Below are 13307 nucleotides of genomic sequence, written 5' to 3'. Positions count from 1 at the left end.
CTTTACTCTATGGCACTCGAAGACATGTTTTCTCCCAATGCTAAAACAATGCAGTATGTTGATGAAACAGCGCCATACACTTCTGGTTAACGGAAGATTCCGCAGTCAGAAGTCTGAAGGAGGCAATAATGAAGGTGGGCGGATGGTTTTACGCAAACGGCCTTGCACACAATTCTAGGAAGTCTTCGGTTATTATCTTTTCTGGAAGACTTGTGTCCCATAATGAACTTAAAGCAAGAAATTATTCTTTCCATATCAACCCGTCAGCCTAAATCAAGGCTATATGGTTCGATTCCAGGCTCGGTTGGATTCCTCACATCATTTCAGACGTTAGCGCTTGTCTGCCCCGTGAAGATCATCATATCTATAGCCAGTCCCGTCGGGAACTAACCCCTGTGTTGTGTTGACAATATATCGAGCATTAATTAGGATCTGGATCGAGTATGGTAATGTAAACATGAAGTATATCCGTACATTACAGGCTTTAGAAGTTAGTGATATCCAGTCAAACGCGCCGTTAATAGGGGCACTGGGAATACCTCTTCATTTTAGGAGCCAATGGCTTGCCAGAAAATAAATATTGGAAACAGTATTGCTAACGACTCATCCAGCCAGTTTAAAATTTTTCTGACGTTTAAAAATTTACTCTTGAGTATCATAACAACGAGACTTCCTATGAACAAGTGGCTTTTCGCCTCTGCACGTCCTGTGATCTACTTAGAATTGAGTGTACACTCTGGTAGCAATGTAAACTTGATAATCAGCACGTATCTTCATGCGAACATATGCACTGATGGCTCAAGAATCGCGTCACAAGATAACGTTGGGTGCGCTTTCTTGCGTCCGAGAACGGGTCGCTACAAACAGCATATGGTTCTATCGTCAGCCTGTTCTTATGCAGCGAAATCAGTGACGTTAATGAAGGCCCGCAAGTTACTGCTCTTATTTACATGATTCCAGAAAAGTTCACTCATGCATTATGTGTAACGAAACTGTACACCGATTGCCCTTGGAAGCTGCAACATCCGAAGCTTTAACGCTTTAGAGAGGGAGCCTAGTCTCACAGGGAGGGCGTTTCAATTTATGACTTCTTTTCTCCTAATACTGTCCACACAAAATTATGAAGAGGGTCTCCAGAACGTAGAACATGTCCATATACACCCGACAGTAACCGCAAAATCTACATCATAGTCCGCAAGTCACCTAAAGGCGTTGAAAGGGGTGTTAATATTTGTTCACCAGCAGCTTCCCTTCTCACTTGGATACACAGACAGCAGTCGCGTTTACTTTGTTTCCCAGAAACCGCACACTGTGCGTCGGCCACTCCTCACGGATGCTGGTCGCAGAGACAGTCAGTTCGCATCGTCTAATCGTGAAGTGAGCCTCGTCCGAGAAAGCAGCATGACAAGAATGAGGAAAATTTTTCTTTATTGAGGGAATTGATTTTATAACGTGGTTTTTTATATCTTTACTGGGAAAGAGAAATATGTATGATTGATTTGACGTAGTTAATGATTTGTTTTCTTTGCTTTATGTGCTGCCTGCACACCGTTGTAACAATTTACTGTTCAACATGGAGCGTTCCCCTCTTCCAGTTAGGTAACATTAGCGAAAATTCAGGAAAGATTAACTCAATTAATGCAACCTTTTGTAATCTACCATGAACATACACTACGTGATCAAAAGTATCCGGACACCTGCCCTAATTTCTCGTATCTTATCTTCGTGGTCCATACGCGCAGTGTATGTTGGAGACAGTTGAATCGCTAAGCTGTCAGCTTCAAATGCCATTTCACTAAATTTTCTCAATAGTGCTTCACGAAAACAATGCCTCCTTCCCCCCAGCGATTCCCATTTGAGTTGCCGTAACATTTCCGTAACACTTAAGTTTTGCTCGAAACTACCGGTAACAAATCCAGCAGTCCTCCTCTGAATTTATTCGATGTCTTCCTTTAATCCGACCTGGTACATATCCCATCACTCGAGCAGTACCCTTGAATAATTCGCACCAGCGTCCTATATGTGGTCTCCTTTACAGGTGAACCACTCTTCCCTATAATTCTCCCAATAAACCGAAGTCGATCCTTAGCCTTCCCTACCACAGTTCTCACATGCTCATTTCACCTCATATCGCTTTCTAGCCATACGCCCAGATATTTAAACGACTTGCCTGTGTCAATCAAGGCAATAGTAATACTTTATCTGAACATTACAGGTTTGATTTTCCTACTCATCCTCATTAATTAAAATTTTTCCATGTTCACGGCTAGCTGCCATCCATCACACCAACTGGAAATTTTGTCTAAGTCTTCCTACATTCACTCAACTTCAAATCTTCACTGTACAACACGGTATCATCAGCAAACACCCTTAGATTGGTGCCCACGTTGTCCGCCAAATCATTTATGTATGTATAGAACAACAGCAGCCCTATCACATTTCCCTAGATCAGTCCTGACGATACCTTTGTTTCTGATGAACATCCGCCGTCTAGGAAAATATACTGGGTTCTATTATTTATGAACTCTTCGAGGCACTCACATATCTGTGAACTTATTCCACAGTCTCGTACCTTCGATAACAGCCTAAAATTGGGCACCATGTCAATGACGGTACCCTTGTCTCTGATGAACAATCACCGTCTAGGACTATATACTGGGTTCTGTTATTTAAGATGTCTTAGAACCACTCACATATGTGTGAACTTATTCCATATGCTCGTACGTTCGGTAACAGCCAGCAATGGGGCACCATGACAAATGCTTTCTGGGCATCTAGAAATACGGAATGTTTCTATTGCCCTTCACCCGTGAGGAAAGAACAAGCTGAGTTTCGCACGAGGATTGCTTCCTAAAACCATGCTGATTCGTTGGACATAAGCTTCTCAATCTCAAGGCAGTTTATTATATTCTAACTGACAGTGTATTCAAGGCTTCTGCCGCAGATAGAAGTTAGGGATATGGGTCTGTAATTTTGCGGTTCCATTTTTTTACCTTTGTAATATAAGGGAAAATTCACGATAAATGCAAGTTAGATAAGGGACCAACGCAGTAGACTGATTTTTGCAAAATCGAACTGTGATTCCAACCGTACCTGGTGGTTTATTTGCTTTCCAATCTTTGTGTTGTTTCGCTACGCCAGGTTATGCTTATTACTATTTCGCCCGTACGGGAATCTGTCCGATTCTCTTGTATAAACGATTTCTTGAACGTGAGATTATAGCTTCAGATTTCGTTTTGCTATCTTCAAATGTCACACTTATCAACAAGGGACTGAACGGAAGCCTTAGACCCGCTCAGTGATTTTACATGCGACCCGAATTTTCTCGGGTTCTCTGCCAGATCTTTTGCTAAGGTGTGTCGGTGATAGTTGTTGTATGCTTCGCGCATAGATCTTTTCACAGGCGCACGAATCTCTACTAACTTTCGATTGTCGTCATTTATGTGCCCGTTTTGAACCGATAGTCAATAGCCTCTTATTCCTCAGCATCTGCCGGCCGGAGTGGCCGAGCGGTTCTAGGCGCTACAGTCTGGAACCGCGCTACCGCTACGGTCGCAGTTTTGAATCCTGCCTCAGGCATGGATGTTTGTGATGTCCTTAGGTTAGTTAGGTTTAAGTAGTTCTAAGTTCTAGGGGACTGATGACCTCACAAGTTAAGTCCCATAGTGCTCAGGGCCATTTTTGAACCTCAGCATCGACCGAATTTAGTAAATAAATCGCGACCGGTCTTTTCCGCCCTTCATCTACTTACTCGACACAAAACTCTCCAGACCACGATTTACAATCCGCTTAAACTTTGGCCATAATTCATGTACATCCATCTTACTGGAACTAAGTGATGCTAATTCACTGTCTAGCTGAGATGACAGTAACTGCTTATCAGCTATATCTAGCATAAAAACTCTCCTAGCCTTCTTGACTTATTTATTAACTTTCGTAGTCATAGTTGCTGTTCAGTCATTGTCGATAAGTCCCGGCCTATTTGTAGCTCCAAGGTCTAAGATATTTCCACTGCGTGTAGACTGCCGAGCTAGCTGCACAAAGTTTTCAGAGAAAGTGTTCAAAAGTATTTCTCCAGAATGTCTGTACATACCCCTCCGCAATGAATCCATAGACATCCCAATCTACGGTCGGCAGGTTGAAGTCGCTTCCAAGTTGTATTGCATGATCTGGGAATTTACGCGCTATTGACCGTAGACTGTCTTTGAATGACTAGAAATGTCAAAGAAGAATTAGGAGGACGGTGAAAACGTCCAACAATTAACGTGGTTTCACTTACACCTCTTATACACATCCAGAGGACTTCACTGTCACACTCAACTTCGACCTCAATAGAGACAATTCTTTTGTCAACTGCAATGAACACTCCTCTTCCGATGGCCTCTAATCTGTATTTCCGATATACGATCCACGACTCGCTAAATATCTCAGAGCTTCCCACTTCGGGTTTCACCTAGCTTACAGTCCCAAGAATAGTTTGTGCTGGAGAACTTTCTTGGAAGGGCATTAAATTCGAAAACTATTTCACGAATACTTCTACAGTTTACTGACAAAATGTATCAGTCGAAATGTCGTTATTTTGAGCGCCGTTTGACTTCCCTTGCAGACTATGTTGGGACTTCGTCATACACTGCATCTTTGAGTTCTCCCCAAAAAAAGAAATCAAGAAAAGTCTAATCGAGGGCCTCGCAGAACATTTGAAATCAGAATTTCGTCCCACCCAACGTCCAACAAAGTTGTCATTCAGTAGTTGCTTGGCAACACAAGGCGAGTGAGCTGGACAACCGTCGTGTTGCAACGACATACACTGTCTAATATCCAGTGGTACCTTTTCTAGAAGAAGCGCAGAATGTTCGTCAGAAAGTGTGAGTACCAATGTTCATTTAGAACGCCTGGCATGAAGTAAGGTCCCACAACGTAATTTCCTATGACACCATACACTATGAGATCAAAAGTATCCTGACACCTGCCTCAAAATGACTTACAAGTTCGTGGCGTCCTCCATCTGTAATTCTGGAATTCAATATGGTGTTGGCCCACTCTTAGCCTTGATGACAGCTTTCACTCTCGCTGGCATACGTTCAGTCAGGTACTGGAAGGTTTCTTGGCAGCCCATTCTTCACGGAGTGCTGCACTGAGGACAGTATCGATGTTCGCCGGTGAGGCCTGGTACGAAGTCGGCGTTCCAAATCATCCCCCGGCCGTTGTGGCCGAGCGGTTCTAGGCGCTTCAGTCCGGAACCACGCTGCTGCTACGGTCGCAGGTTCGAATCCTGCCATGGCATGGATGTGTGTGATGTCCTTAGGTTAGTTAGGTTTAAGAAGTTCTAAGTCTTGGGGACTGATGACCACAGATGTTAAGTCCCATAGTGCTTGGAGCCACTTGAACCATTTGAACCAAAACATCCCAAAGGTGTTGTATAGGATCCAGGTCAGGACTCTGTGTAGGCCAGTCCATTACAGGGATGCTATTGTCATGTAATCACTTCTCCACAAGCTGTGCATTATGAACAGGTGCTCGATCGTGTAAGATGCAATCTCCATCCACGAATTGCTCTTCAACAGTGGGAAACCAGAAGGTGCTTAAAACATCAATATAGGTCTGTAATGTGATAGTGTCACGTAAAACAACAAGGGGTGCAATCCCCCTCGATGAGAAACATGACCACACCATAACATCATCGCCTCCGAATTTTACTGTGGGCACTACACACGCTGGCAGATGACGTCCACCGGGCATTAACCTCATCAGTACCCTGCCATCGGATCGCCACATTGTGTACTGTGATTATTTGCTCCACGAAACGTTTTTCCACTGTTCAATCGTCTAATGTTTACACTCCTTACACCAAGCCACGGGTCGTTTGGCATTTACTGGCGTGATGTGTGGTTTATGATCCGCCGCTCGACCATTAAATCCAAGTTTACTCACCTCCCCCCTTACTGTCTAGTACTAGCAGTGGATCCTGATGCAGTTTGGAATTCCTGTGTGATGGCCTGGATAGATGTATGCCCTTCACACATTAAGACCCTGTTCAACTGTCGGTGGTCTCCGTCAGTCAACAGACGAGGCCGGCCTGTACGCTTTTGTCCTGTACGTGTCCCTTCACGTTTCCACCACTTCAATATCACATCGGAAACAGTGGACCTAGGGATGTTTAGGAATGTGAGAATCTCGCGTACAGACGTATGACACAAGTGACACCCAAACACCTGACCGCGTTCGAAGTCCGTGAGTTACGGGGAGTGCCCCATTCTGCTCTCTCACGATGTCTAATGACTACTGAGGTCACTGATAAGAGTTACCAGGAAATAGGTGGCAGCAAAATGCAACTAACATGAAAAAGGTATGTTTTTGGGTGTGTCCGGATACTTTTTATCACATTGTTTACGTTTACGCTCCATGCCCGTTGACGTTACAGCTGAGGAAGGCAGTGTGCCCAGTAGCGTATATCACGCAAATTTACATTAGCATGGTTAGTCAACGTTGCTTCATAGTTAAAGTGTACACGTTGGTAAAACGTAGCGTCGACACTCAATTGATAAAAGGTAAACCGATAAAATTCTTTACGACGTTCGAAGTCACTGTGGTCGAGTGCTTGATGTAGTCAGCGGTGATAGGGATGGAAATTCTGTCGATGCAGGATGCAAATGACACTGTCTGGCTGATTCCACATTGCTTTAAAATATGTCTCGTGCAACTGCGTGGATTCGTTAGCGTCGTAGCCACAACAACGTCCTCGTGTTCTCTGCCAGTTCAGTTTTCTTTCTTGTCCTCTTTTTAACGTTCAGGGAGCCTCTTCGCACTATAGTCTAAATGTTTCGTGCAACTACGAAGCGCATCGGACACTGGCGATCCGGACAGAAAGTCCTATACTACTGTACTGTTATAAGGCATTTCTTTTACATTCAACATGTTGTTGTTGTTGTGGTCCTCAGTCCTGAGACTGGTTTGATGCAGCTCTCCATGCTACTCTATCTTGTGCAAGCTTCTTCATCTCCCAGTACCTACTGCAGCCCACATCCTTCTGTATCTGTTTAGTGTAGTCATCTCTCGGTTTCCGCCGGCCGGAGTAGCCGACCGGTTCTAGGCGCTTCAGTCTGGAACCGTGCGACCGCTACGGTCGCAGGTCCGAATCCTGCCTCGGGCATGGATGTGAGTGATGTCCTTAAGTTAGACAGGTTTAAGTAGTCCTACGTCCTACGGGACTGATGACCTCAGAAGTTAAGTCCCATAGTGCTCAGAGCCATTTGAACCATTTGAACCATTCCTGGTTTCCCTCTACGAGTTTTACCCTCCACGCTGCCCTTCAGTACTAAATTGGTGATCCCTTGATGCCTCAGAACATGTCCTACCTACCCATACCTTCTTCTAGTCAAGTTGTGCCACAAACTTCAATTCTCCTCAATCCTAATCAATACCTCTTCATTAGTTATGTGATCTACCCATCTAATCTTCAGCATTCTTCTGTAGCACCACATTTCTAAAGTTTCTATTCTCTTCTTGTCCAAACTATTTACCGTCCATGCTTCACATCCATACATGGCTACATTCCAAACAAATACTTTCAGAAACGACTTCCAGATACACAAATTTATACTCGATGTTAACAAATTTCTCTTCTTCAGAAACGCTTTCCTTGCCATTGCCAGTCTACATTTTATATCCTCTCTACTTCGACCATCATCAGTTATTTTGCTCTCCAAATAGCAAAACTCCTTTACTACTTTAAGTGTCTCATTTCCTAATCTAATTCCCTCAGCATCACCCGACATAATTCGACTACATACCATTATCCTCGTTTTGCTTTTGTTGATCTTCATCTTATACCCTCCTTTCATGACAGTTTCCATTCCGTTCAACGGCTCTTCCAAGTCCTTTGCTGTCTCTGACATAATTACAATGTCATCGGCTAACCTCAAAGTTTTTATTTCTTCTCCATGGATTTTAATACCTACTCTGATTTTTTCTTTTGTTTTACCTTCACTGCTTGCTCAGTATACAGATTAAATACCATCGGGGAGAGGCTACAACCCTGTCTCACTCCCTTCCCAACCACTGCTTCCCTTTCATGTCCCTCGAGTCTTATAACTGCCATCTGGTTTCTGTACAAAATGTAAATAGCCATTCGCTCCTTCAGAATTTAAAAGAGAGTATTCCAGTCAACATTGTCAAAAGCTTTCTCTATGTCTACAAATGCTAGAAACGTAGGTTTGCCTTTCCTTAATCTAGCTTCTAAGATAAGTCGTAGGGTCAGTATTGCCTCACGTGTTCCAATATTTCTACGGAATCCAAACTGATCTTCCCCAAGGTCGGCTTCTACTAGTTTTTTCATTCGTCTGTAAAGAATTCACGTTAGTATTTTGCAGCCGTGACTTATTAAACTGATAGTTCGGTAATTTTCACATCTGTCAACACGTGCTTTCTTTGGGATAGGAAATACTATATTCTTCTTGAAGTCAGAGGGTATTTCGCCTGTCTCATACATCTTGCTCACCAGATGGTACAGTTTTATTAGGCCTGGCTGTCCCAAGGCTGTCAGTAGTTCTAGTGGAAAGTTGTCTACTCCCGGGGCCTTGTTTCGAACCAGATCTTTCAGTGCTTTGTCACACTCTTCACGCAGCATCATATCTCCCATTTCACCTTCATAAATGAAGTTACATATTTAGCAATACATGTTTATTAGCATTAGTCTGGAAAAGATAAATTTGATAACGTAATTTGTTACATGACAAGGAATCTCGTATTGTGTAATGTTAAATTTAGAATGGCGTTATTTATACATTTGTAGCAGACAAGTATACAACTACAAAGCAGGTACATCCACAAAAAACGTGTAAGTGAATAACTCAATTTACAACTATGTAGAGCTATTGCTAATGATTATAATGGTAAAGAATCTTCTTCTTCTTTACATTTTGGTCATAAGAAGATTTTTTCCACTCTAGGAATGCGTCTGAAGATAGGTTTTTCCTCGTGGAGACAGATCCTTCCTAATTTGATATGTAGTTCTTGATTCAACCCTGTTGTAAAATGTATGACTTCTGCACTTTGAGATTCCAGTGTACTCAAGAGAAGCATTGATTCCACGAGTTCTTTACACACACACACACACACACACACACACACACACAATATATATATATATATATATATATATACTGCTGGCCACCGTAAATGCAACACCCTGAAGGAAGCATCCGAATCAAATGAAATTTACACCATGGGTTTGCAGCGATGAGATATGCAATTGATTAGAATTTCAGCGCAGACGCACATCACGCGCGCCTGTGGCGCCACCTCATAGCGCCATTTAAGGCTTGGCGATTTCGACGAGTGTACGTTCGGCACGTGTGTTTACCTTGTGGTTGTTTCACAAGACGATCAGTTATGCCTCGTAGGCAACAGCGAACATCGTTTGATCAAGTATCCGAGTTCGACAGAGGAAGGATAGTGGCTTACCGAGATTGTGTCTTATCATACAGAGAAATCGCTAGTCGTGTTGGACGAAACCAAACAACTGTAATGTGGATATGTGACCGTTGGATGCAGGAGGGTACGACGGACCGACGTGGTCGATCGCATTCACCTCGGTGCACCACTGCACGTGCTGATAGGCAAATTGTGTGCATGGCAGTGACGGATCGCTCAGTGACATCCCGAACCATAGCACAGCACATTGCGTCTGTAACGCATCATCCAGTGTCTGCGCGTACCATTCGACGCCGTTTACAGCAGAGTGGTCTGTCCGCAAGACGTCCATTGCTTCGTCTACTATTGACGCAGAACCACAGACGTCTCCATCGCCAATGGTGTGATGACAGACGGATGTGGGCGGCAGAATGGAATGACGTTGTCTTTACTGACGAGGCACGCTTCTGTCTGCAGCACCACGATGGTCGGATTCGAGTGTGGAGACACCGTGGAGAGAGGATACTGGACAGCTGCATTATGCACCGCCACACTGGTCTTGCACCGGGTATTATGGTATGGGGCGGTATTGGATATTACTCTCGCACGCCTCTAGTACGCATTTACTTTCGCCATATTGTTGTAGCTTTGTGGTCCAATGAAGCTAATAACCATTCTTATGTGAGATATTCCAGAATAAACTATTGCAATGTATAACTTTTTCTACTCATATGTATTAATTGGACTTTTCTCCTCATATTCTTTAATTTGTAAGTGGAAATAACTTAGAGCGGAAATAATTGCCATGTCTTTTCAATGTCCTTTAAAACACAGATGCAGCGATTTCAAAGGTCCGTCTTGAATGCTGTTCATATGTGAGGAAAACACGAAACCACAGAGGAATTTTAAATTTATGCTTGCCTCTCTACCTTGAAAAAGTGCTTACCATATTCAAATGATGAACACGCGGAATCAGTATGATGCCTAAAAATATATAAGAAACACTATCCATCGCTTCAGGACATCAATAGAAGTTTTCGGAGCACCATGTATTGACATCCGCGCAGTGCTTTACTAGAGAAGGAGAAAGGCAAAACACAGTGTTATGTTTCAACTATGATAACTATTTTTATCGTTTCTCTCTTTTGGTCATGAGTGATCTGGTATTATTATCCGCTTATCTTGCGTGATAATGCGCCTAAGAGTATCATTTCAAGAGTTAAATAATAAATACTTTCTCTGGTGCATTTCTGTATGAAGCTGAATATCTAACCCAACTGCATATATTATGGCTTCTGTTGCAATGAATAACTCACTTTTCTTTTTACGTAAACGTTTTTGCACATGGTTGTATAGTCTTTCTATGACTTACCTACTGAAACTTTCAGCAACTTAGAGTCGAACGAATGTCTTCGCTCAGTCGTAACGGAACGTTCAATAAATTGAACGATGCTGATTGAAAAACAGGTATCAAATTATTATTTTGTATTATGGCGTGCATATGAAGGATAGGTAACGTTTCTGGAGTAATTCGTTGAGTATTAAATGTTACACTTTCCATTGTTCATTGCAAAAAAAAGCTTTATTATTCTTCTACAAACTAGTGTCCCTTTGCTTGTGGATCTCATTTTAAAGGTTGGAGTTACTCAGTTGAAATGCCGTTAATTCATTAGGAATTTTCCGCAGATATATGATGAAGATTGACTAACATTGTACTTTTTCCTAGCTTTTTCCTAGTTGCGCAGATTTTCATAATAGCATTTACACAACTGTGTCCTACACAGTGTGGTACACCTTAGTAACTGGTAAGCCTATATGAGCATGACTACTTACAACAGAAGAGGAAAATGATTAACGGTAAGCACTTTATTGGTATCTTCTGTAATTGATTATTATAATTAAGCAATAATGGCCTAATGGAAAATTGTAAGTGCCCAATATGAAATTATTCCAAATGCAGAACGATATAAAGTTGTAACTAGACGTAACATTCAGTTTGTTTTTAAACAGACACTTTTGTTCATATTAAAAGACAACATTTCTGTAGAAGTGAGCAATGGAATGGAATGGAAGTGTAAGTAACAGAGGCTGGTTGACTCTTGCTGACGCGCTAACTTAGGGGAGACATGGGCAGATTAGACTACTGGGCAGAACAGTCTCGATCGTCTAATTTCGGTTAGAGGTGCTAGAGTGCGCTCGGACTGACAAGCGTTTAACAAACCAATGTCTGCTATGATTTAGTAAGGTCGCAATGTCGTAGCGCGCGAGTTGTGTAGTCCACCTATAAAAGTAAGCGCATCTGCTGTTCGCTGTTCTACAATAACTTTCAGAACCATTTAACGTGAAGGTAAGGCTGTGATACTTTTTTCTTCACAATCAACATTTAGTCTACACAAATCAGTGCGTTCTTAGCTGTTTTTGTATACAGTGCAATTGAAAAAAAGTTGTTGACGGTGCTTATTGAATATTTTATCAATAAATATGCATTGGGGGGGGGTTGGGGAAATGGTCTACTAGTACAACGCCTTCCTCCTTGAACGCCTTTTATTCTTCATTCGATGCGTTCTGCAGTATGGTTTGCCTTTCTCGCTTGCACATGGTACATCATTATGTATAGAAACAGAGAGACAATACTGGTCCACGATAAACAAGGAATAAGTTCTTGTACCCTAAATTAATAAAACAATGACCCACGAAGAAACATCGAAATGATTTGTTGGCTTTTGACTACTTTAAAACATTACGTAGAAATGAAAAACGACAATCCTCTTTTAATAACTAATAAAACCTACGGAAAATGTCAGTGTGTTTACAACGAGGAGTAAGAGTAGAGACCTTGTCAAATACCTTAAGGATCTGCAAAAGCGACGTTTAGGTATGACTATGAAAGACCTGCGCACATTAGCATATCAACTCGCTGAATGAAACGGATGCCCGCACCTATTCCTCAACGAATAGCTTGAGAAATTAGGTCTTTGTATGTCTGCCTCGCCATCCTGATTTAAGTTTCAGGAAACAGTGTAAGCAGTGGACTCATACCTCGTGTGTTCCACGTTGTTTTGATTTTCAAATTTTATTCCAAAAATGTTTGAATAAACGGTTTCTGTTTTTCCAAAAAATTGTTTTGTGATTAAGGCCTCCTAAATTTGCTCCAAACATTTGGTGGGCCGCTCGGTCTTTGTCTCCCCTTCCATTTTTTGGGTAGCTGAAATGCGTATGATGTGAAAACTGCAAGGAAGTAACAGATGTTGGTATATAGCTCATAAGTACTTACGCCTATAAGACGCTTCACAGACACCGTCTCTACACTCGCGCCATAGGCAATATCGAGCTGCAGCACTCGGGCATCAAATAAAGCACGTCCTGATCTGAGACAACCAATGACGCGAATTTCGGCTACTCGCTTTATTTGACAAAATACTTCGTAATTTAATAATCGCAAATGGCTGTTGTTATTAATTATTTTTATCGTTTCATATGAAGTCAACTGTCAGCTTTATTTGGTATCCGCTCGATGAGAACAACTTTTGTGGGAAAATTGAACACCATAAATGCGGCGTATTAGTAGGTCAACAATCTATGTCCGATATGAAGTAGGATCCCAAGCAAACAAATGACCAAATAACGTCATGAATCTCAGGACAGCATAGTTCCTGGCGGCCATTTTTGCAGTATGATACTGCGCTGCGTCTCTGCCACAATATTCAGTTGATAGGATATGACAACAATTTTTGCGGAATTAGTGTGATTATAATGGATATTTAGGTAAAACGTCGCTTTTATGGGGGCGGAGAGGGGAGCGGATGGTATGGTGGGAGGAGCAAATTTTTAATATATAATTGACTGTTGCAAAGTATGTTTTAAACCGTTAACTGACACCAGTAAATACGTACACC

This window comes from Schistocerca piceifrons, chromosome 2, assembly GCF_021461385.2.
Source record: "Schistocerca piceifrons isolate TAMUIC-IGC-003096 chromosome 2, iqSchPice1.1, whole genome shotgun sequence".
NCBI lineage: Eukaryota > Metazoa > Arthropoda > Insecta > Orthoptera > Acrididae > Schistocerca > Schistocerca piceifrons.
The sequence above is the reverse complement of the archived record's forward strand: the minus strand, read 5'-3'. Positions refer to the sequence as shown.